Here is a 23,601-nt window from a genome sequence, read left to right as displayed (position 1 = left end):
TTCTTCTTTTCTCCTTTCTTCCTTTTTTTCCCTTTTCTTCTTTTCTCCTTTCCTCCTTTTTTTCCCTTTTTTTCTTTTCTCCTTTTCTCTTCTTTTCTCCTTTTTTTCCCTTTTTTTCTTTTCTCCTTTTCTCTTCTTTTCTCCTTTTTTTCCCTTTTTTTCTTTTCTCCTTTTCTCTTCTTTTCTTCTGTTTTACTAAGCCAGTAAATTTCAAATATTAAACAATTGAAGCATGCATGGTCCCCTGTGAGTGCACAATGAACGAGGCGTAAAAAAATGACTAAGTTCAAGCATTTGCTCCCCTCCCCCCATTTCGCCCCAAAAGTCCCCAGGAAATATCAAATCCTGGTGAAAATATACAAACGGTGCAGTTTTAGGTCTTAACATATGTAAATTTGAGTTCTGCATCATGCAAAAAAAGAAATGACTGTCCACCATTTGCACCCCCCCCTCCTCCATTTAGCCTAAAAAATCCCCAATGCCTAAACATATTTAAATTTGAGTTCAGCATGATACAAAACTGCTAAATAAACATACACAGAAAATTTTGGACAAATATGGTAAAATAGTCCCAAAAATGGAGTGTTTTTATTAGCCCTAAAAGAGCCCCTGGGGTACACCCAAGAGTTATCGCCAAGTAGAGGCAAACAAAATTATATAGAAATCAGTAAGAACTTTTCAGAAAGTTTTATAAGAATCTAAAGCATCAATTTTTTTTAAATAACCCAAGTGTCAATTTTAGCCATTTTAACCCGAAAGGCACCCCTAGGGGGGCAACTGCAGTTTTCCCAGAAAATCTGTTCTGTTACTTTTTTCTTCATATCATGTTTAATGTTTGTGCAAAATTGAAATTTTTTATTTCAAGGCGTACTTATTGAGAAAGGTGCGGACAGACGAACGGACGAGGGTGAATTTACAGGTCTACCCTCCTTTTGTCGGGGGACCAATAATTTCAAATACATTCTTTTTTAACCAATAAGAATCTAAATAATTCATGTGCTTACTTTTTTTTTTTTTTATCTTATCAAGGTGAATTTTCGTATTGCGGTGCAATAAGCAGTCATTTTATTTCTCATAGGTTGTGAGTTTCATCCTGACTAGTAACCTGTGATTTTGATATTTTTTTAATTCTCAAACTACACACCAGGCAAAGCCCAGCTCTTTTTTATGGTTGGGATGAGGCAAGTTGGGGTCATTTCCACTGCTTGATCTGGGTTCAGGATCATCACATCAATCACAGATTGCTTATGTCCTCTGGGCCCTATGTCTGGGAAAGTCTGGTTCAAAAGAGCAATCATCAGCACTCGACACAGCCTAAGAGAACTAAAATAAATTCTACAACCTCAAATGGCGAACCTAGCTCTGACTGACAGATCTATGGTATTTTCTGCTGGTCTTTGGACTGGCTGCTCATCACTATCTTGGCCGCTGTGGACTGTCGTGTGTGGTTTGTGTTTGTCCAGGATGCTGTAGGTTCTACAAGAGGAGCTGGCTCAACCCATCTTGGGTCAATGTTTCCTCAAGTCAAGACAAGACAACCTCCAAGCAGCTGTAGATCACATTCCATTCTGTGAGAGTCTGATAGTTTCTGTTGATGAGAATTTGTTCTTTTCCAGTCTGATATACGAGGTGCGGGCAATAAGTAATGCCCATGACTCACTTCCCATAGCAATAGAGCAACGAAACTTGGTACAGTTATTAGTCTTTCTCTACATAGGAACCACCCAGAGCTATGCATTTCTCCCATCGTTTGATGCAGCTCTGGAGACCGTTTTTGTAGAACACCCCAGGTTGGTCCTCCAACCACGACGTGACTTCAGAAATCAAGGCTGCATCATCTGGGAAACGCTTTCCTTTCAAAAACAACTTCATGGCTGGGAAGAGGTGAAAGTCAGAGGGTGCAAGGTCAGGAGAGTAGGGAGGATGGGGAAGAATTTCATAACCACACGCCTGTGCTTCTGATCTGGCGACATGCTGATCTTGCCCCGCCTCTTGATTTTGATAGCTTCCCTTAATTTCCTCAAAAGTGAAGCATAATAGGCTCCTGTAATTGTGGTACCCTTTGCCAGGAAATCTGTCATCACTACTCCGTTCTGGTCCCAGAAGACTGTGAGCATGACCTTGCCAGCGGAGGGCTGCACCCTTGCCTTCTTTGGAGGTGGTGAGTCCAAGTGCTTCCACTGCATTGACTGGGCTTTGGTCTCTAGATCATAGTGATGGACCCAGGTTTCATCCTGTGTAATGAGTCTTTTGAAAAACTTTGACTCATCTTCTTGGTACATCTCCAAATTCATCCTCGAGCACTCGACGCATTCTCGCTTCTGGAATGGTGTAAGCTACCTGGGAATCCATCTGGCAGACACCTTATGCATATGCAAATGGTCATGAATGATAGTTTCCACAGACCCTGTACTAATCTTGACACCTTGGGCTATTTGGCAAATAGTAATGCGCCGATCTTCCAAAATGGCAGCCTCAACTTGATGGACAGATGCCTCATCAATGGCAGAAGGGGGGGTGGTGACCAGGTCTGGAAGCTGTTTCCACAGACTTCCGGCCATGTTTGAATTCACGATGCCAGCGTTTTACAAGGTCATATGATGGAGCATTATCACCATAAGTTTCTTTAATTTCATTAAAAGTCTCCTGTGGTGTGCGTTCTTTCAAATACAAAAAACGGATCACTGCTCGACATTCAACAGGCTCCATTTCACACCTGACTCAGTTCAAACACCTGTAAAACAGAAAGCACAATTAGTTTAGAGCTGTAATTTGCCACATAACCCGTAGAGATATAAATCATTGCACATGCAAAATTTCAGCTAGATCAGACAACTGGAAGTGAGTCAGGCGCATTACTTATTGCACGCCCCTCGTAGTGCCGCAGCCGAAGTTATATGTCGGGATTAGATCATTAGTGAAATACTGGAACTTGCTAGGAAGGCGAGAGTGGTAAAAATTGCGGGGTTACCATGTTTCATACCGAGAAGTTTCTTCTCAAACAATCCGGACAAGCTATAATGCACAAGTGGCATGCGTTTACTGTAAAGAAGAAAAGGACTGCAGCATGCAAGAACTCATGTGAGCTCTGTAAGATGATGAAGCAAGCCAGTCAAGGAAACTGTAGTGTCAATAAAATGTTCTATGCCCATTAATCTGATCAGGCATTTTGTGCGATGGAACAAAATACCTTTCAATGAGTTGCTTAATCACCAACTTACAATGAGAGAAGTTAATAAGTCGAGCCATTTTTGAAATAGAAAAATGTAGTTATCCCAAGCAAAAAAAAAAAAATTTCATTTTTGAAATAGAAAAATGTAGTTATCCCAAGCAAAAAAAAAAAAAAATTCATTTTTGAAATAGAAAAATGTAGTTATCCCAAGCAAAAAAAAAAAAATTTAATTTTTGAAATAGAAAAATGTAGTTATCCCAAGCAAAAAAAAAAAAAATTTCATTTTTGAAATAGAAAAATGTAGTTATCCCAAGCAAAAAAAAAAAAAAATTCATTTTTGAAATAGAAAAATGTAGTTATCTCAAGCAAAAAAAAAAATTTCATTTTTGAAATAGAAAAATGTAGTTATCCCAAGCAAAAAAAAAAATTTTCATTTTTGAAATAGAAAAATGTAGTTATCCCAAGCAAAAAAAAAAAAAATTCATTTTTGAAATAGAAAAATGTAGTTATCCCAAGCAAAAAAAAAAAAATTTCATTTTTGAAATAGAAAAATGTAGTTATCCCAAGCAAAAAAAAAAAAAAATTCATTTTTGAAATAGAAAAATGTAGTTATCTCAAGCAAAAAAAAAAAAAATTCATTTATGAAATAGAAAAATGTAGTTATCCCAAGCAAAAAAAAAAAATTTCATTTTTGAAATAGAAAAATGTAGTTATCTCAAGCAAAAAAAAAAAAAATTTCATTTTTGAAATAGAAAAATGTAGTTATCCCAAGCAAAAAAAAAAAAAAATTCATTTTTGAAATAGAAAAATGTAGTTATCTCAAGCAAAAAAAAAATTTCATTTTTGAAATAGAAAAATGTAGTTATCCCAAGCAAAAAAAAAAAATTTCATTTTTGAAATAGAAAAATGTAGTTATCCCAAGCAAAAAAAAAAAAATTCATTTTTGAAATAGAAAAATGTAGTTATCCCAAGCAAAAAAAAAAAAATTTCATTTTTGAAATAGAAAAATGTAGTTATCCCAAGCAAAAAAAAAAAAAATTCATTTTTGAAATAGAAAAATGTAGTTATCTCAAGCAAAAAAAAAAAAAAATTCATTTATGAAATAGAAAAATGTAGTTATCCCAAGCAAAAAAAAAAAATTTCATTTTTGAAATAGAAAAATGTAGTTATCTCAAGCAAAAAAAAAATTTCATTTTTGAAATAGAAAAATGTAGTTATCCCAAGCAAAAAAAAAAAAAATGTCGTTATCCCAAGCAAAAAAAAAAAATTCATTTTTGAAATAGAAAAATGTAGTTATCCCAAGCAAAAAAAAAAAATTCATTTTTGAAATAGAAAAATGTAGTTATCCCAAGCAAAAAAAAAAATTTCATTTTTGAAATAGAAAAATGTAGTTATCCCAAGCAAAAAAAAAAAAAAAATGTCGTTATCCCAAGCAAAAAAACAAAAACAAAATGTAGTTATCCCAAGCAAAAAAAAAAAATTCATTTTTGAAATAGAAAAATGTAGTTATCCCAAGCAAAAAAAAAAAATTTCATTTTTGAAATAGAAAAATGTAGTTATCCCAAGCAAAATAAAAAAAAAATGTAGTTATCCCAAGCAAAAAAAAAAAATTCATTTTTGAAATAGAAAAATGTAGTTATCCCAAGCAAAAAAAAAAAAAAAATGTCGTTATCCCAAGCAAAAAAAAAAAAAAAATGTAGTTATCCCAAGCAAAAAAAAAAAAAAAAAAATGTATAAATCCATACAGGATCAGCTGTGCATAATGTTTTATTCAAAGAGATTCAATATAAATATTGCAACAATAAGAAACTGGCTTTAAAGGAGTATAACGGCAACATAGCTCTGTCAGTAGCGAACAAAGTGCGACGGGTTTTGCATCTGTGTAACAACAAGGTTCACGCTGAAGGATACGAAGTATTTGCCGCATGCGTGCATCATTTTTTTCACATGGACGATGAAGCTTATCCCTAATGACTGAAATGAAGAAATTCTCCTAGCCAAAAAGTTCAACTGAAATCTTTGCTTGAATTACAGGAGTATCAATCTCATTGAGCCATTTAAAGTTTTTCTGAACAGGTTTCAGGATGTCCATAATCTTCATGCACATCCGACTTCAGGGTAGTTTCAATCTGGGAACAAGTTTTGTGAATCAAATTTTCAATCTTCCTTGCATCTTTGAACAGATTTGAGCTCAACAGGAGTCAACTTTCTCATGCGGCATTGATTTTGCAGCTGCCTTTAGCTCTTGATACCCACTCTCTCGCACAATGTGAAGGCAGATAGTGTTCCCATGAACCTTCTTTGACTCGTGCAGTGCTACTAGCGGACAAGTATGAGTGTATGGCATTGAGACAGAGACCTTTGAAGAGAAGACAGCCATTCAACATGATGTGTGCTATCCCTAACTTCCTTCAGTTAAATTATCGCCTACATACTTTATCATACTCTCCGGACCTATTCAGTGATTTTACTTGGACAATAGGTGAATGTATTAAGCTCAACTGGGGACAAGATACAGTTTGTGTTGAACAAATTGCAGTAGGCTGTGCTTTGCATTGGAATGTGTATAAACATCAAAATACTTTTTAGCTAGGAACAAAATATGGTATCTATTCTGATGCTACACAAAGTCTATTCTCTTCTCGGTCAATGAAAAAGAAATCCTTCTAGACTGAGGCAATGTTAATTTTTGTTTCAATCCAGTGTGTCCTTTTCTGGGAGCTGTATTTTCCTCGCATTAAAAACCAACCTTGTATTTAATTTTGCCCTGGCAAGGAGACAAGTGAATAGAAACACATTAAAGACTAAGGTTCTCTCCTCCATCGAATGATTTGGGTACTTCGGGTCCACTATTGTTTTTTCTGTGCAGGGTATGACAGAGGTTGAATGTTGAGTTAGATTCGTTTTTGTCTCATGGAGGGACTGGGAGATTTCAATGTCAACCCAGGAGTTTTTTTTATTGATCAATCGTTTGATTGATTCTCCTCTATGACTGCAAGACATGGCCAATGACTGTGGTTGAATGATATGCCCCTGCTGCATTATGCATAGTCAGCAGATTGACTATGTCCCAACTGCTTATTCCTGCTTTTCATTTGGTTGCAGCAACATCTTTGGTTCGGACGTGCAGCTTGTTACCTAGGGGCAGAATTAATTCATGATGTAATCTTCCCTGTTTTTCTGTTTTAACCATTTCTTGTAACATTGCTCTCGACCCCTGTTCGGGAAACGGCTTAACCTGAGTGGGGTTAAAATTGTTTCAACAGCAACAAAAAAGGTTAGGTTTAAAAGAATGTCTCTTGATGCAACAAACATAGCTGCTGGATTGTACAAGGTTCATTCGAATAGTAAGGGCTTCTATTTTTTGTTTTTTTATTTTTGTAACTAAAAAATTAAAATGCTGAAGAGCTATGAAGACAGGTGTAGTGCCATTAAAATGAGTGACCTTTTGTGCTCCAGAATTTATTATTCTACATAATCACTATCATTCTCAATGCACTTTTGCCAGCTATGGGATGGTGGCTGCGCATCGGCATCCAGAGTGTGCTTTGTCAACTCTATATAACTCTAGAGCTATAAGTCATTTTTAGTTTTAGAACAGTTTCCGATGGTTCATTGTTCTACACAAGTCCTGGAGGTGACTGGTTCTCGGTAGACAGTTCTCGAGTTGGAGTCCACAGAGCAAAAGATTCTTCTCGTGTTGACACGAAGAAAACGTGGAGTTCCTACAGAAAAGATTTAATATTTATGGAGCAATTCTGGTTTCTGATTGGTTGGAAGCAGAACGTGAATTAATTTGATTTGTCAGTTCCTAGCAGCATCGTTTATAAATAGAATCTTCCGACTGTGCGCGATCATACCCCATTAGAGTTAAAAAATATTGCAACACTTGCATCTGTCATCACTGAAATCGACAAACCTATCTCCTAACTATGCTGGCATCAACTGCATTGGCTTCATAAATGTTCCACAGGCACTGGTTAATGTTGATCGGTACAATTTTTTCTGCATGGAAGAATTTAATGACATATCCCTGCTTCTGACGTATATCCATGACAGACGTTGATTTCTTAGACTCTTACACCATCAATATCTGTAACAGAGAGATGAAACTTTCAGGTTATGAATGCATAAGTTTAGTCATGACACTGCAATTTGCAATCCCCTCTGATCCTCTCCCCATTTATCGGGCTGGTTGGAACAAGAGAGTGAGACTGCTTCTGTGCAAACCAGCTTCACTTTAAACAAACTCCCAGTGCGAGTCATCAAACAGACGTAGGATAATCAGATGGTCTTTGTCATTCCGACAGATGAACCACTTTTACACGTGTCATTGTATGTTTCTGTTATTGTGCTATTTCCCACTTGTTAGAATTTAAATAATTATTTAAACAAACTAATAAAGTATTAAAGATACAATTGTATTTTTTTTATAAAACTATGGAGATAAAAAAAATTTTTTTTTTTTTTTTTTTTAACCATTTTTTTTTTCATATCAGAAAAAATTTTCACAATGTTTAAAGAGACCATTTTCGTTGATATATTCGACAAAGGGAGCATTATCCACTGAAATGGAAACATGGAAAGTTTACTGCTGTAAGTGTCCTGCATCAAACGTGCATAAAAATGTCAAAGGATGCAGTCAAATTTTACGCATGTGTCCTTGAGGCTCAAGTCAATTTTTATTTAAAAGAAAAAGAAAAGATTCCGAAATGTTTGACCTCCACTTCTTGTAAATCAGAAAAAGTGGATTACGTTTCTGATTTTTTTGAGATGAGGATCGATTATTTCAATTCTTATGACTACTGTTCTCATCTTGAGTGTCATTTTCATGTTTCGGTCGATGTAAACTCTGACTTTCTCCAGGTGTATCTTGTCAAACTCTGGAATGTTTCTGTCGAACTCTGGAATCAATGGCCTATGGCGCAGTGGTCGAAAAAAAAAATCAATTATAAAAGTGATGTTCTTCTGAGGATTTACAGTGTGTCCAATCGAAAAAAAAATACAATTGCGAATTACTTAGCACCTCTATCCAGTCATGGCTGATGGAATGAGAGCATGCTACCCCAGTGAAGTAAATAAAGGGTTCCGTTTGAAATTTCATTCAGATTCCCAAGTTCAACAGAAACATTCTCCAATTTCAACAAGCTGCCCCTGAAATAGGTCGGAGGTTACATGAGCTGAAACATTGTAACAGTGACTCTCAGGATGAGAACAGAAGTCTGAAGAATTCAAATAATACAGATAAAGTAGAATTCTGTTTTTTTTTTTTTTGTTTTTTTTTTCAGAAAATGCATATTTTTTTTTTTTTTTTTTTTTTTTTTCAGAAAATGCATATTTTTTTTTTTTTTTTTTTTTTCAGAAAATGCATATTTTTTTTTTTTTTTTTTTTTTTTTTTTCAGAAAATGCATTTTTTTTTTTTTTTTTTTTTTTTTTTTCAGAAAATGCATATTTTTTTTTTCGTAAAGACTGATTTCTGCTAGAGCTTTACATTCTTATGATTTAAAAAAAAAAATATTTTTCTTAGTTTTCTCCTATTTAGTTTGATTTTAATTCTCTTCTACTTTTTCCATTCATTTGTTTTATCTTTGTCTTTCCTATTATTTCTATTTCCCACTTCCTTGATTTGTCTTGCTTTGTTTCACATCATAATTCATATGATGCACGAAGGAAAAGATAGAAGACTATTTTATCACAGAATGAATTCCTGTCTCCTTCATCTCTCATATGCAATTAGTTGGAAAATTGAATACCATCCCCTCTCTGATTAGGGAATGATCTTTATTACAGATTCTTTTACTATCACATCCCTGACAATTTATATATATATATATATATATATATATATATATAAGTGGTTTTTGATTTTTTAAACGATAATGTTTATGTCTCCGCCTCGGAGAACTGGTGGTATTTTTTTTCTTAGAAGGTCGCCCAATTTTATTTGGACGTATTATTTATTTATTTGTTTATTTATTATTATTTATTTATTTATGTTTTTTTTTTATTATTTTTTTTTTTAAAAACAGTAATCTATGGACACGCGTGTTTCGGAGCCCTACTCCTGTTCAGCGTAGCTTGACTGTTGGTAGGATTCGAACCTTGGACCTTCAGTCCAGCGCCCTAATCTACTGCGCTATGTTGCCATAGACAATTTACTGTTTCGTTTTTATCGTTCATCTGTTTAAGTGGTTTTTGTTTTTTTTATTTTTTTAAACGATAGTAATGTTTATGTCTCCGCCTCGGAGAACCAGTGTTTTTTTTTTTTCTTAGAAGGTCGCCCAATTTTATTTGGACGTATTATTTATTTATTTATTATTTTATATATATATATATATATATATATATATATATATATATACACACACACACATATATATATACACATACACAGACACACAGATATATAATTATATATATTAGCAAAGATATCCGCATGTTGCGTGGGATTTTGCTGTATGCTCAGATACCCTGTTCGTAGGCACCTTTGCAGTAAGTAGATGTTGTAAGAGTAACTATAGCTTAAGGTGTTTAAAATCTTCTGAAGTGACTGAAATCCAACTATGAATTTTAAAATAAATAGATTATATCAAAATTGACACTTATATTGTTACAGATGAAAATTGAGACAATTACAAAGAATCACAACGGTTAACATTTGGTTACTTCGTTGAAGTGATGGGGTGGGTGGAGGAGGGTGATCTAATTCAAATTCACAAAGAAGTTGGCCAGTGCCATAATGGCAGCCCCCAGGATGGTGGCGAACCCCAACTTGGTGTACACCATCCTTAGGAGTTTATGAAGCTGCACCAAATATGACCTTAACCTTGAAAAATGGTGTGCATCATCCCTAGGTTGGAGACCATCATTATGTCAGGTTTCGCCGTGATCGATCAAGTGGTGTGGGCTGTAGGAGAGTATATATACATTGGCTCTGACCTTGACCTTTGACTTTTACCTTGGAAAATGGTGTGCTCCATTCCTAGGTTGGGGGACCATCATCATGTCAGGTTTGGTTATGATCGCTCCGGTGGTGTGGGCTGGAGGAGAGTTGTAGACACACACACACACGCGCACGAACGCTACTACTTTACATATCTTTACACACACACTACTATTTTATATATATAAATATCTTTACACACACACACACACTAGCAGATGTACCCAGTGTTGCTTGGTATTAAATGTAACATTAAATTCCTTTGAAAAAATGAAGTAAAAAAAGACTGAAAGAAACTGATACATGTGCATGCGAGTCTTATGTTTTTTTCTAAACAGTTCACTTTTTGTAGGTAAAAAAAAAAAAATACTTGAGCTGAGATTGAAACGAAAACCTAAAGACAATGAGTCACATACGATAATGATTAGAACAGCTTGCCACGATCTTTAAAAGGTGTTTTCAAACCTACTTATTCTTAACATAAGGAAGCTCTCATGTGAATGATTAATGCATGTGCAGTCGTGAAATAGTTGACAAACAGATAGAAATGATGACCCCCCCCCCCAAGTACCAATTTTTCAATTTCGACCCATTAGCAGCCCTTTTTTCCGGATAAAAACTGATTAAAGTTTTCCGTGTATTCGAATACCCTATATAGTAAATTTCAAGTCTATAGATCAAAAATTTTTTGAGTATATAGGTTGAGAGTTGTCCTCATGCACACAAACACACACACGTTGTCATTTTTATATATAGATCCACACACACACACACATATAAACAACCACACATATACACACACACACATATATATATATATATATATATATATATACACACAAGGTGCGTCTGGTGTTTTAGAACATTTATTACACTTTTAATGATAATAAAAATACAAAACAACAACACATGTGTAATTAACTAAAACGATATTAGTACATAAGCGAGATTCTTATTTAATAATTTTCATTTAATGAAATCTCCCTCCGCTTCAATGACAGCTTCTATTCGATACCCAAACCATTCAGCCATGTATAAGATGGTCCTTGTCTATGTTGTCCATTACTCTGACTATGGATTCTTCCAGAGAATCTTTGGTGTTGTGATGATGTCTATTAACATCTCTCTTAACAACGCCCTACACGTAATAATCCAACGGTTAAGGTTTGGAGAGATTGGAGGCGACAAGTTGGTCAAAGTTCTTTTCGTCTGGAAAAAACAAAGCAAAACATGTTTTGTTTAGTAGGATGTTTGTTTGTTTAAATGTCTCTTGCATCTCACTAAACGATTTTCTTTGGCGGTCTCGGACATAAACTGGCCTCTCTTCATCACATCATTGGACTTGTATCAAAGATTTTCATTGACAGTCCTTTGAATTGTAATTTCGGAGACTCCAAGATCTTTTGAAATTGACCTTATTAACTTGGGGATCTCGTCAATGATGTTTTGTACTTGTTGAATAAACTCTGTTCTAATGCTGTCAGAGTGTTGCTGGTGCTTTTTACGTTTAGCAATAGGGGAAATTTTGGCCATCATTATCTTCTAAGTCTTTGCAAACTTTAAAAACAAAGAATCGGGCGACTTTAAGAAATTATGCAATTTGCAAATCACTGTGTTCTGCCATTATTGCAACTATTACAAGATATCTTTTCGTTTCCTGTGTTGGTTTATTATCTCACATGATTGATTGTCTGTAAAAAGAGTAAAAGTTAATATTCAGGAAAGAATTGGTATAATAAGTGATGTTCCCAAACACCTGACACACCATTTATATTATACATATACAGATCCGTAACGAATATACAGGGTGTGTCTGGTGTTAGAGAACATTACTTAGTATATATACGTGTGTGTGTGTGTCTATATGTGTGTGCATGTCTGTATCTATATATGTGTGTGTGTGTGTGTGTGTATATATATATATATATATATATATATATATATATATATATGATGGCAGCAAATTCGTTTTTGAACACTGCCATTACTTGATATAACACACAAAAAAAAAAAAGAAAATGGGCAGAAGCACAAAAACAAATCAGTGATTGGCCGCACAAAGGTGGCTTTTAAGCCCTGCCAAACTCTTCTTTGACACACATTGTGCAGACAGGTGTGCCACTAGCAGCACATTCTTGGTCACTTCTATGTATAATCAAATGTTGCTTCAAACCACTTGCTGTTTTGTACGTCTGCTTGCAGTTGACACAGGTTAGATCTGGCAACACAAGACTGCTTTGTGGCCCACTGCGCTGATGAGTAGTCTGGTGGCTTATCAGCCCAGCTCTGCTCAAACATAATCTTCTGCACACTTCACACTCCAGACCAATTTGGTGCCCCTGCCCATCCACTGCTCCTTTCACCCTCCCTTTCCAGATATCACGTTTCGGCCACTCATACTGGGTTCGATCTGCCTCAAATTTGCCCACACTTCCCCGCAAGGTCCTTCTCCATGATCCAAAGCAAGACTCTCCCAGGTTCTTTCATCTATCTCACATTTTTTTAAGGTGGACCTCAAACAATCTTTGAATCTCATTTTAGGCTTTTGAGCCAGACGTCTTCCCTCGGCAAGTTCGCCATAAAGGAGTTGTTTGGGAAACCGACTGTCTAATATCCTCACCACATGTCAACTCCATCTCAGTCTATATTTGATAATGTGAGCTTCAATGCTTAGACATTGGGTCTGTTCAAGCACCTCCACATCACTGACATACATTTTCCAACTCACACCTAAGATTCGCTGTAGGCACATCTGGTGAAACCGTTCGAGACGTCTCAAATACTTCCTGTACGTTTCACAGTCATAGAGAAGAGCAGAGAGAACGCATGCGGCATAAACCTTAATCTTTGTTGGTAGCGAGATCCCATGACAGCTCCACAAACGCCTGTCGCACTTTCCAAACGCGTCACTTGCCCTGCTGATCTGTAACGATACCTCATCATCCAGGACACCAGACATACTTAGTGTGCTACCCAAGTATACAAACTTAGTGACAACCGCTATCCTTGACCCACAGATATAAACTGATGGCTCATAGTATGGCATGCCCAGAGCAGGCTGATACATTAAGACAGTTTTTTTCAGATTGATAGTCAGGCCCAATGTGCTGCAGGAAACCGCAAAGGCATCCACAAGATGCTGCATATCAGCCACCGTATGAGCCACCCGATCAGTCATCCGCATAGAGCAAGTCACGGATCGTGTTGTGAGTACCTTTGTACTTGCATCGAAGCGCCTAATGTTGAACCCCCCCCCCCCCAAGTAGTTTGGTAATGAATATAGACACCATCAGAGCAACCCCCAAATGCCATCCGAAAGACCATGGTAAAATATAACACGAAGAGTGTGGGTGCTGGAATGTCTCCCTGCTTAACACCATTTTCTACTGAGATAGGATCAGCCAGTTTTCCTCTAACATTGATCACAGCCTTCATATCATTGTGAAAGAGCTTTAAGATGGTTACAAACTTGTCAGCTTTTTCAGAGTCTCCCACAAAGCATCCCTATTGACTGTATCAAAGGCCTTGGTTAAAACGATGAACACCTGATACAGACCCCTTTGCCATTTCTCCTGTAGTTGCCTGGCTATAAAAATCATATCCACTGTCCCTCAACATCTTCTGAAACCACACTGTGACTCAGGCAAAACATCGTCAGCAATGTGATCCAGCATTCTGTCTAGCATGATCCTACAGAGCACCTTACCAACTACTGACAGCAAAGAGATGCTCCGATAGTTTCCACATTCATCACTGGTATCCTTCCCCTTGTATAGCACTACCATCAATGCATCCTGCTAATCCTGCGGAACACACTCATCCCGCCAAGCAGCCTGCAACAAGTCCGCTAAGCGTTGCATCATCTTGGGTCCAGAACATTTAAAGATTTCTGCATGCAAACGATTCAGGTCAGGAGACTTTCCATTATTCAGCTTATGGACAGCTGCTTCAGCCTCCTGGAGAGAAGGAACCTTTGCCAAGATATCCTTGACTGGATTGCTAGGAATCGACCTAACAAACTCCTGATCAATGTAAGAAGGCCTGTTCAGGAGGTCATCGAAATGCTCCCTTCATCTATGAAGAATGTCGGTAGGGTCTCAAAGAAGATCCCCACCATCCTTCGAGCGCAAAGGAGTGATACGTGATCTGGATGGTCCGTAAACCGCATGCAGTAGGCTGTATAAGACCTTGGTGGTGTTTGAATCCAAGGCAAGCTGTATTTCCTCAGCTTTCTGCCTCCACCATTCATCCTGCATGTTTCGCAACCTCCTCTGCACCTCACGCTTGATTGCCTTAAAATTGTCCCTCAATCTATCTTGCTCACCATCCGTCAAACCACCCTGAGATAAGCATGCAATGCCCTGGCCTTTGAATCAAGCACAGCCTGAATCATTCTTATTGAACCAATCCTGATGTTTACGCTCACAATACTCTCTCACATACCTCATAGACAGACTCCTTAAAAGCAGGCCAAGTGTTTTCAGTCAATCTCTTCCATCTGCTTAACTAGTTTCTCCCTCACAATATTGTCACTTAGACGGTCAACATTAAGTAGCTTTGGGATAGCCACACCAGGTCCCTTCAACTTGGGCTTCACAACACACTTAACCTTTGCACGGACCAACCGATGGTCGGTCCAGCACTCTGCACCACGCATGACACAGACACTGCAGATATCCCTCATCTCACGTTTTCTGACTAACACATAGTCTATCAAGTGCCATTGTTTGGAACCAGGATGCATCCAGGTCGTCTTGTATTTGTCCTTCTGCTGAAACCCGGTGTTACCAATTTTAAAACCCATCTCTGAACAAAACTGCAACAACATCAGACCATTGCAATTACACTTGTCCATTCCGTGTTTACTCAGCACATCCTAGGTTTCAAAATTTCTTTCCATCCTAGCATTAAAATCTCCAAGAATGAAGATCTTGTCAGCAGAGGGAATGCGTCTAACTACACTGCACAAAGCAAGGTAGAAAGCAACCTTTTCATCTTCTGTTGCATCCATAGCGGGTGCATAGACACTCAAAAAAGTTGTATAACAACCATTTACCAGAGGTAACCTCATAGTCATGATCCGGTCACTCACACCACAGAAAAGTTCTTCCAGGCTAGAAAGAATTGATGCTTTTATAGCAAAAGCCACGCCTGATTCCCTCTTACATCCATCTGCTCTACCACTCCAGAAAATGGTGTAGCCCCCAACCAACTCAGAAAACTGTCCCTCATCAGCCAGCCTGGTCTCAGACAGAGCAACTATGTCCATGTCATAATGTTAAAGTTCCTTAGATACAAGAGCAGATCTATGCTTTGGACACGTTATTGCTGACGGCAAGTCAAGCAGCGTCCACACATTCCAACAGCCGATAGTCATTGTCATATATTTCCTTGGAGTAGCATGATGATGACCGGGTCCGGGCTGTGGAGCCCTAAGACACCTGCCGGGCCAGGGCCTGGAAATTCCAGTTCCTTTATTGCCATTTACGTTCCTAACTATATTTGCTAACTTCATTGAATGTTTTGCCGTTTTAGGCTACAGCCAGCCTTTTTACTATCGAGATACATGAGATGGTAAAAAGTGTATCTAATTTATATCAAGTAATGCCTGTGCTTGAGGCTTTATAGTGAGGAAAGACTTTGCACTGAGACAATCCCACTCTCTAAACAACTGCCACATTGAACCAAAAAGAAGAGCAAGTCAACATCATTGGAAGCAGCAGTCGCCGCAGGTTTTATATCAGAGTTTTCCTCCTACAGAGGTTGCCTTCACCACGGCTTATGGAGCCCTCTCCACCCACCATGCCATTTGATTCATGACTGGGACTTAGGTTGCTGGGCACCAGAGCATATTCCACATGCCGGTGGGTCATATATGCCGCAGCTGACAGGGCCTAAGCTCCTCTGGAGGTTTCTGTCAGTTACCGCACCCTTAGCCTTTGGTTAAATAACCTTGGCCCAGGACACTTGCTGTTCATCAGAGCCCCGTCTGCGTGGCAGTGGTCAGAATGTGCACGTGGGTTTGATTTGTCTGGGAGAAGCACAGTATGACACTAAGACATCTGTGTGCTTTTAATACATGTCCACACCAGACCTTGACCACCATATATATATATACATACATACACACACATGCACACACGTCTATCTATGTTTGTGTGTGTGTGTGTATATATATATATATATATATATATATATATATATATATATAGAGAGAGAGAGAGAGACAGATAGATACAGACATGCACACACATATATAGACACAGACACACATGTATATATACAGGCACTTACAGATATACACACACACACACACACACATATATATATATATATTCAAGCAAATATTAAATACAACAGAGACACTTTGTTTTATGGTTCTTTTTTTTAATTTTTTGATTTTCTATATAATCTTTTTTGTATCAAAATCAAAAATATTAATGAAATTTCCATGGTTGTTGCTGTCACGAGCGCTTTCGATTCGTCCACAAATCATTTTCAGGTGATGAAGTAAAAGTCCGAAGGAGTGAAAAAGAGAATTAAAAGTGAAAACTAAAATATACAAGAAACAGCGATAAGTTAAAATATATATAGAGTCGATGAAAAGTCGATTAAAAAATTTGAGTATTAAAATCAGCAAATTTGTGGACACCGTTAACAAAGTCCGTCCAATACAAACTACGCAAGACATTTTAGAATGTTACTGCTTTTCTCGAACATAATATCATTTATAGTGGGTTGAAAGGTTCTAATATATGACGCTTCAAGAATTTTTAATTTTTTTAATATTATTTTCATGCTGTATTTTTATGTTGTCAACAAAGACCTTTCTAAGATTGGAGAGGGAAGGAACAGTTACGTTCTTTTATCCAATGTTTATATATAGCACTAGTATTATTTAGATGCGTGGTGTATTCGCCGAGACAATGTTGTCGTATGCCCAATGTGTGTATTATTTTCGGAGTTACATTCTCCCATAGAGCATTTGGTTTATTCCAATGTTTTTTATAGCCGGTGAGTTGTTTCTAACCACAAGGTTTCGTTTTCTAAACTTTTATCAATCTACCTAATGTTATTTATTTTTTTTTTTGTAACTTAGCTTGATTTTATTTCTCTTCTAATTTTTTCTTAACCCTCACTTTATTTTTATTCCTCCTTTTTGCGTTTTAAAGTTAAAATTGCTGATACTTTCAATATGAAAAAAAAACTTTACTACCGACTACCTTCTTACCCCTCACATGAGATTTTATTATTTTTTTTTTTTTTTAGACCATTATTGTAGGAATACCCTAAAAACCTTGATAGAAGAAAAAAAAAATTTACAGTGGGAAGTGGTCAGTTTTGCATATGAATTTGTAAAATTATCCCTATTTTTAGGTCATTTTAACGTTTTAAGGTAGTTAACTTTTTTTCTTGAGAAAATAAATTCTATGCATCTTTTTTTTTGGGGTGGGGGTCTATTTTTTAGGTGATTATGTGTGGTTGTAGGAGTTTCTGTTTGGGGGAAGGAGGCATTCGAATTTAGTTGTACGACTTGGGAAGTCTTTTTTTTTTTTTTTAGGGGGCTTACCACTCGAACTTAGTAAGTTGAGGAAAGCTTTTCTTAGGGTGGAGGGTGCTTATTACATGGATATAGAGTTAGTTGTAGGTATATAGTAATTATTTTTTCTAACCTTTAACCATTAAAAATAATACAAAAAATTTATCTCCCATAGCCCCCCCCCCCCACTCTCCAAATCCCCCAAACTTAAATTTAAAAAAAAAAATTGAATGAGCAGGAAATGGGGGACCATTTTATATTAAATTGAATATTATATTAAATCGACTTAAATTGTATATTAAATTGAATATTATATTAAATTATTATATTATATTTATATTATATTAAATTATTATATTATATTTATTTAATTAAATATTAAATTATTATATTATATTTATATTATATTAAATTTATATTAAATTGAATATTATATTAAATCGATATTAAATTGAATTTTATATTAAATCGACTGGCGACAAATTTAACATTTAGGGTTAGAAAACTGGTATTAATTTAAACTTTTGTTATTTCTTTTATTGGTCACACATCCCTCTTTAGTAAAATGCACACAGAAAAGCCATGAAGGGTCTGCATGTTCTCTTAACTCTTATTTTTTTTTAAATTTGTTTTTAATGTTTACTTTTTATTTCTCAACCAATTCAAGCTAATGATAAAAATCGTTCACCTTTGACCTATCCACCTTTTCTTTGTTGCTGAGTAATTAAATTTTGTGTTAAAGATGAGGGAAATACATTTCTTGCCGTGAAGAAAGATTCTAGGTTCAGAATCTCATTCTCATTGGAACATCAAGAACAGTTTCTTAATTCTTTGAAATGTACAATGGGGGCTCAAAAGTATTTGCAAATTGTGTAAATTGATAAATTTATGCTTCAATATTTTTCAATATAATAACTATGTTACTCACTGTTTGATATGCAAATATATGAAGTAAATTCATAGAAACGGAAACCAAATAATCATATTCGGGGGGGGGGGTATGGATCTTTAAATGATTTCAGGAAGGAATATGGGCCAAAAGAGTTTGCAAGCACTCATTTATCCGCAATAAATACCATTTTTAAACATGATATAATTCGAAAAATTGTGTCATCATGATTATAGTACCATATGTTGATAACATATTACAAGAAAACAACAGTTATTACTCAAATAAAAATTAAAAGAACAATACGAATTTATGAAACTAATTCGCTTTCCTCCATTTTTAATCAAATCAGTCAGCCTCCTATCAACAGAGGATGTTAATATATGCACTTGCTGAGGTGTGATTTCAGACGATACCTTCTTGATTCTCTCCCAAATGTCTTTTTTACTATATAATTGATGCCCGTTTTCGTAAACCTTCCTCTTCAGAACTGACCAGAGGTTCTCTATCGGATTCAAATCCGGGCTCTGAGGTGGCCAGTCCATCAGACGTTCACCAGAGATCCCCTTGTCTGAAAGCCAAGCTTTTGTGAACCGAGAAGCATGGCTTGGGGCATTGTCTTGTTGGATAATTAGATTCTGTTTGAGAGCATCATTTTGTGAATTCAACCAGGGCAATAAATTTGCTTCCAAAAACTTGCAATAATTCACAGAATTCACTTTGACATAGTCAGGGACAAGAAAAGGACCAACAATCTCACTTTCAATAATACCAGCCCAAATCATCACTCCTCCTCCTCCCTGTTGACGTCTGAATCGCAAGCGTGGGCTATTACCTTTAAGAAGCCATCCCTTGTCCCAACCGTTGCTCTGGCCTTGTCAGTCCAGAGAACATTTTGAAAATTGGTTTTCAAATATTTAGTGGGCCATGCTAGTCACTTCTGACAGATTATATTACTCAAAGGAGGACATTTTGTCTGTGTTCTCTGGTCGGCTATCTGTTTCAAAATCCGATTTTGGGTTCTTTTAGAACTAGTCTATAATATAAATCTCGCCTGTCTGTTTAAATGTATGTATGTTTGTATGTCTGCCTAAAACTTTCGACTGGCAACAAATTTTCACAAAATCCGTATCGTTTTGAAGCTCAACCCTTCGGACCACAAATATCAAAAAACTGGCTAAAAACGTTAATTCCTTCACCCTCAATTGGTCACTTTTCTATAGGGAGGGGTCGCTTTTTTTGCCGATATTTTTGAAAGTCATCCACTCTTTTCGATTGACTAGCCTTAATTTAAACCTTCGTCACTTCCAGTTTGGCGATGGATGCAACAGGAAAGGCATCACATTTTTTTTTTCATATTCTTTTCCTCCTTCGCCCAGTTGAGGGTGAAGAAATTAATGTTTTTGGCCAATTTTTTTATATTTATCATTCGAAGGGTCGATCATCAAAATGATACCGATCTCATGAAAATCCGTCACCTCTGTCGAAAGTTTTAGGCACCCATGCATACATTTAAACACACAGGTGAGATTTATATTATGGATTATCAGTTATTGTTAAAGTTAAGGTTCACTTCCTTTGCTCATAAAAAATACATGATTATCGAAGTGAAATGGATACTTATGTGTACTTTTATTGTATAATTATCTTATATTGTATATTGTATAGATATCTCACTGTTGATGCTATTCTCTATCTATATAAGAGCCAGGTACGTCCAAGGATGGAATACTGTTGCCACATCTGGGCAGGAGCTGCTAGAAAGGACTTGTCCTGCCTTGATAGAGTTCAAAATAGACTTTGTAGCCTCGTTAGAGATGTCGTTTTCTCTTCCCTGCAATCTCTATCTCGCAGAAGAGATGTTGCGAGTTTGTCTCTGATGTATCGTTATTTTCATGGAAAGTATTCAACTGAGTTTCAATCTATGGTCCCCCCTCGCCAAACTTTCACAAGAAACACCCGTCTAGCTGTAAACACTATCAATAATTCCCCCCACTCTTTATCTGTGCCTAAACCTAAATGTAGATTCCATGAACAAAGCTTCTTTCTTAGAACTGCACGCCTGTGGAATTGTCTTCCGTTTTCCTGCTTTCCGGCTGACTACAATATGGTTGTGTTCAAGTCTAACGTAAATAAGTTCTTGATGAGCCGTTCCATATAAGTTATCAAATTTACCAAATTTTCATTACTAATGATTACTATATTGTCCAATTTCTACTGTACACTCTTTAACCCTTATCCTTGAGTGGCCTCTTGGCCTTGATAATGTGGTGATGCCTATGTAAAAAAAAAAAAAGAAGTTTTCATAGTTATCAAGGAGAAATGTGAATTTTATTTGCATGCAATCATGAAAGCGACATCTGTCACCCATAAAAGAAAATTCATTTTTCACTTCATAGTGTAAATCTATGATTCTAGGGTGTGCTTTACATTTCTTTAAAATTATATTCCTTAATTGTTATTTATTTATTTTTCTACAACATATTAAGCCATATTTAAACTCAAGAACAAAATTTGGGTTTACCTTTTCAACATGATTGATCACAGTATGAACTATCTCGTCATAATGACTGGATTTTTGTTGTCACAGTTTTAAATACATCACCAATCCACACTCGTATCGTCTGTTTATGTGTCAAAAATTTAAATCTTATTCTTTCCGATGTGTTTATACCCTTCATTATTCAAAATGATTTCACAACACGATAGAATCTTTCCAGTTGCAGATTGCCATGGATACTAGCACTCTAGTCAAAAGTTCATCATTCAGATTCTTCGACCTAACATTCACGGGTAACATGAACAAATACATAAAAGACATGTGGATTCCATGAACAAAACTTGTTTCTTAGAAGTGCACGCCTGTGGAACTCTGTTCCGTCTGCCTGTTTCCCACCTGACTACAACTTGGATATCTTCAAGTCCAACATAAACAAATTCCTGATAAACCGCCCCCTTAAGTAGACATTTTATCAAATCTCAATATTAACATACTGTACACGCAATAACCCTTATCCCTGAGTGGCTTCTGGGCCGTGATAAGTGGTGATTACGTTGTAAAAAAAAAAAAAATAAAAGACATCACCATGGTTGCTGCAAAGAAGGTGGCTACCTCTACCATGCTAAAAAATACTCATACCTGATAGTATCCTATATCTCTACCAAGCTACCATTCACCCAAACTAATTGCCATAAAACTTGTGCATCCTGATTACATTAACAATAGGTCAAGTAGTAATTATGAGGGCTTGTGTGTTTGTGTGTGTGTTTGTGTGTGTGTTTGTGTGTGTGTGTTTAACTGGATAATAAAATGATGTAATATCCATGTGAAAATGACGAATAATTATTTGGTTGAAAGTTTGATTCTACACAAAAAGTTAAAAGCCAGTTCGTTTCTGATTTGGCTGCTGAGTAATAGGATTGAACGCACTAAACAGAGCGAGCGTGAATCTGATAATCTGTTATTTTGGTTGGATATTTATTTTCAATTGCTGGTAAAGATGCCCATGCAGAAAGGGAAAAGCTGGTTGGCTTTGTGATTCAAATGAAAAAAAATATTTTTATATTATTTATTTATCTATCTTTGTCTCTGCATAAAAATGGGAATGCCATTTCGATTGAGAAAAGGAAAATATCAACTCTCTTTGAGTTGAACGGTGCTTGACTGTGGTGATGAAATCATATTTGGCCTTAGAAATTGTTGGGTCAGAGATTCTGATTGAAAGAATTACTTTTAAATTATTATTAAAAATTGTCTTTGCATAAAAGAGGGAATGTCATTTTGATTGATGATTAAGGAAATCGTCGAAACCGGAGAATTAACCCGTTGACCTGGGCTAAAACCCTGGACATGTTGTCATCGGGGAAAACCTGAATTGTGTCAGTCAGTCTTGCACGTCAGACTAACCAATCCACTTCTGCATGAATTGATATAGCATGCGTTGATTGAACAGAATGAGAAGGAGGTCGTGATCCTGCCTGACTACATTTTCAGGATAAATAGCAGTGCAGAACTGTTTTTCAGCAATGAGTTCCAGCAGTCAGTCCAGGAAGAGAGTTAGCCAGTCCCCATTAACAGTTCCATCAGATTCCCTGAAAAGAGCAGTTTCTGTCAGAATCTTAGCAGAGTGATCTATAAATCTTCTTGGAATAAAAGAAAAACTCGACGAAGGAACAGCGTGCCTATTTGAAACAGCAAGATATCACCCCCTCCAACATTGAGGAAAAAGTGAATAGGAAATTAAGTTAGAGAGAAAGGGAAAAATAGAAAGAGAGGAAAACAATAATGCCCATCACTGAAGTTTGTTGACGATGACGTTGGTACACACGTTTTTTTTTTGTTTTTTTTGGTGTACTATTGTTTTTTACTCTTTTTTGTTATTGTTTTAATTGTATAGTGATATGAACCATTTTTTGTTATTGTTTTAATTGTATACTGATATGAACCATTTTTTGTTATTGTTTTAATTGTATACTGATATGAACCATTGACTTTTAAATAAGTTTGAAATACAAACCATGGCTTATGTCATTTGTTACAATCTAAGAGTGTGGCTTCTGTTTCTCCTTCTTTTAATTCTTTCCGATTGATGACATATCGGCCCATTGAGTGAACCTGTTGCATTCTCATAGTGAGGAGATCCGAGCACTACTAGAACTTTTCTTTCTATCTTTCTTTTTACTTGTATCATTGCTCGGCTGGCTGGCTGTTTGAGATCACAGCCCCTGTCACTCGGAGTGGCAAATCAGGAAGGATGGCCAAACCCAACAGCATTATGAAATAACTGAATATTGAGTCGGTCAATTGTAGCAATCTTGGTATTAAAAATGAGGCTGAGAATTAATCAAGGAAAACTATTAGTATCAACTTTTACGATTGATTGTAAATAGTTGAGAAACTTGTAGACTGTCTGCACTAATAGAATTTTACGTAAAGGTTTGCTACTTGTGAAATAATAAAGAGGAAAAAATGACAATGCAAGCTAGAGGAGACCGCTTGTGAATTTGATGATGATCAAAATTGCTCTCTCCCTTTATCAAGCTAGAAGACTACTCA

General features: G+C 36.2%; 1 protein-coding gene across 1 annotated transcript in view; it reads left to right on the top strand.

Annotated features, from left to right (window-relative positions):
- Window positions 1-23,601, top strand: part of LOC145242224 (uncharacterized) — a 72,149-nt gene that overhangs the window by 37,312 nt on the left and 11,236 nt on the right. The gene's annotated exons all lie outside the window — the stretch shown is intronic.

The sequence above is a fragment of the Euprymna scolopes genome, chromosome 21 (genome assembly GCF_053919585.1).
Source record: "Euprymna scolopes isolate OS-2025 chromosome 21, ASM5391958v1, whole genome shotgun sequence".
In the NCBI taxonomy this organism is placed as follows: Eukaryota; Metazoa; Mollusca; class Cephalopoda; order Sepiida; family Sepiolidae; genus Euprymna; species Euprymna scolopes.
The sequence above is the reverse complement of the archived record's forward strand: the minus strand, read 5'-3'. Positions and strand labels throughout refer to the sequence as shown.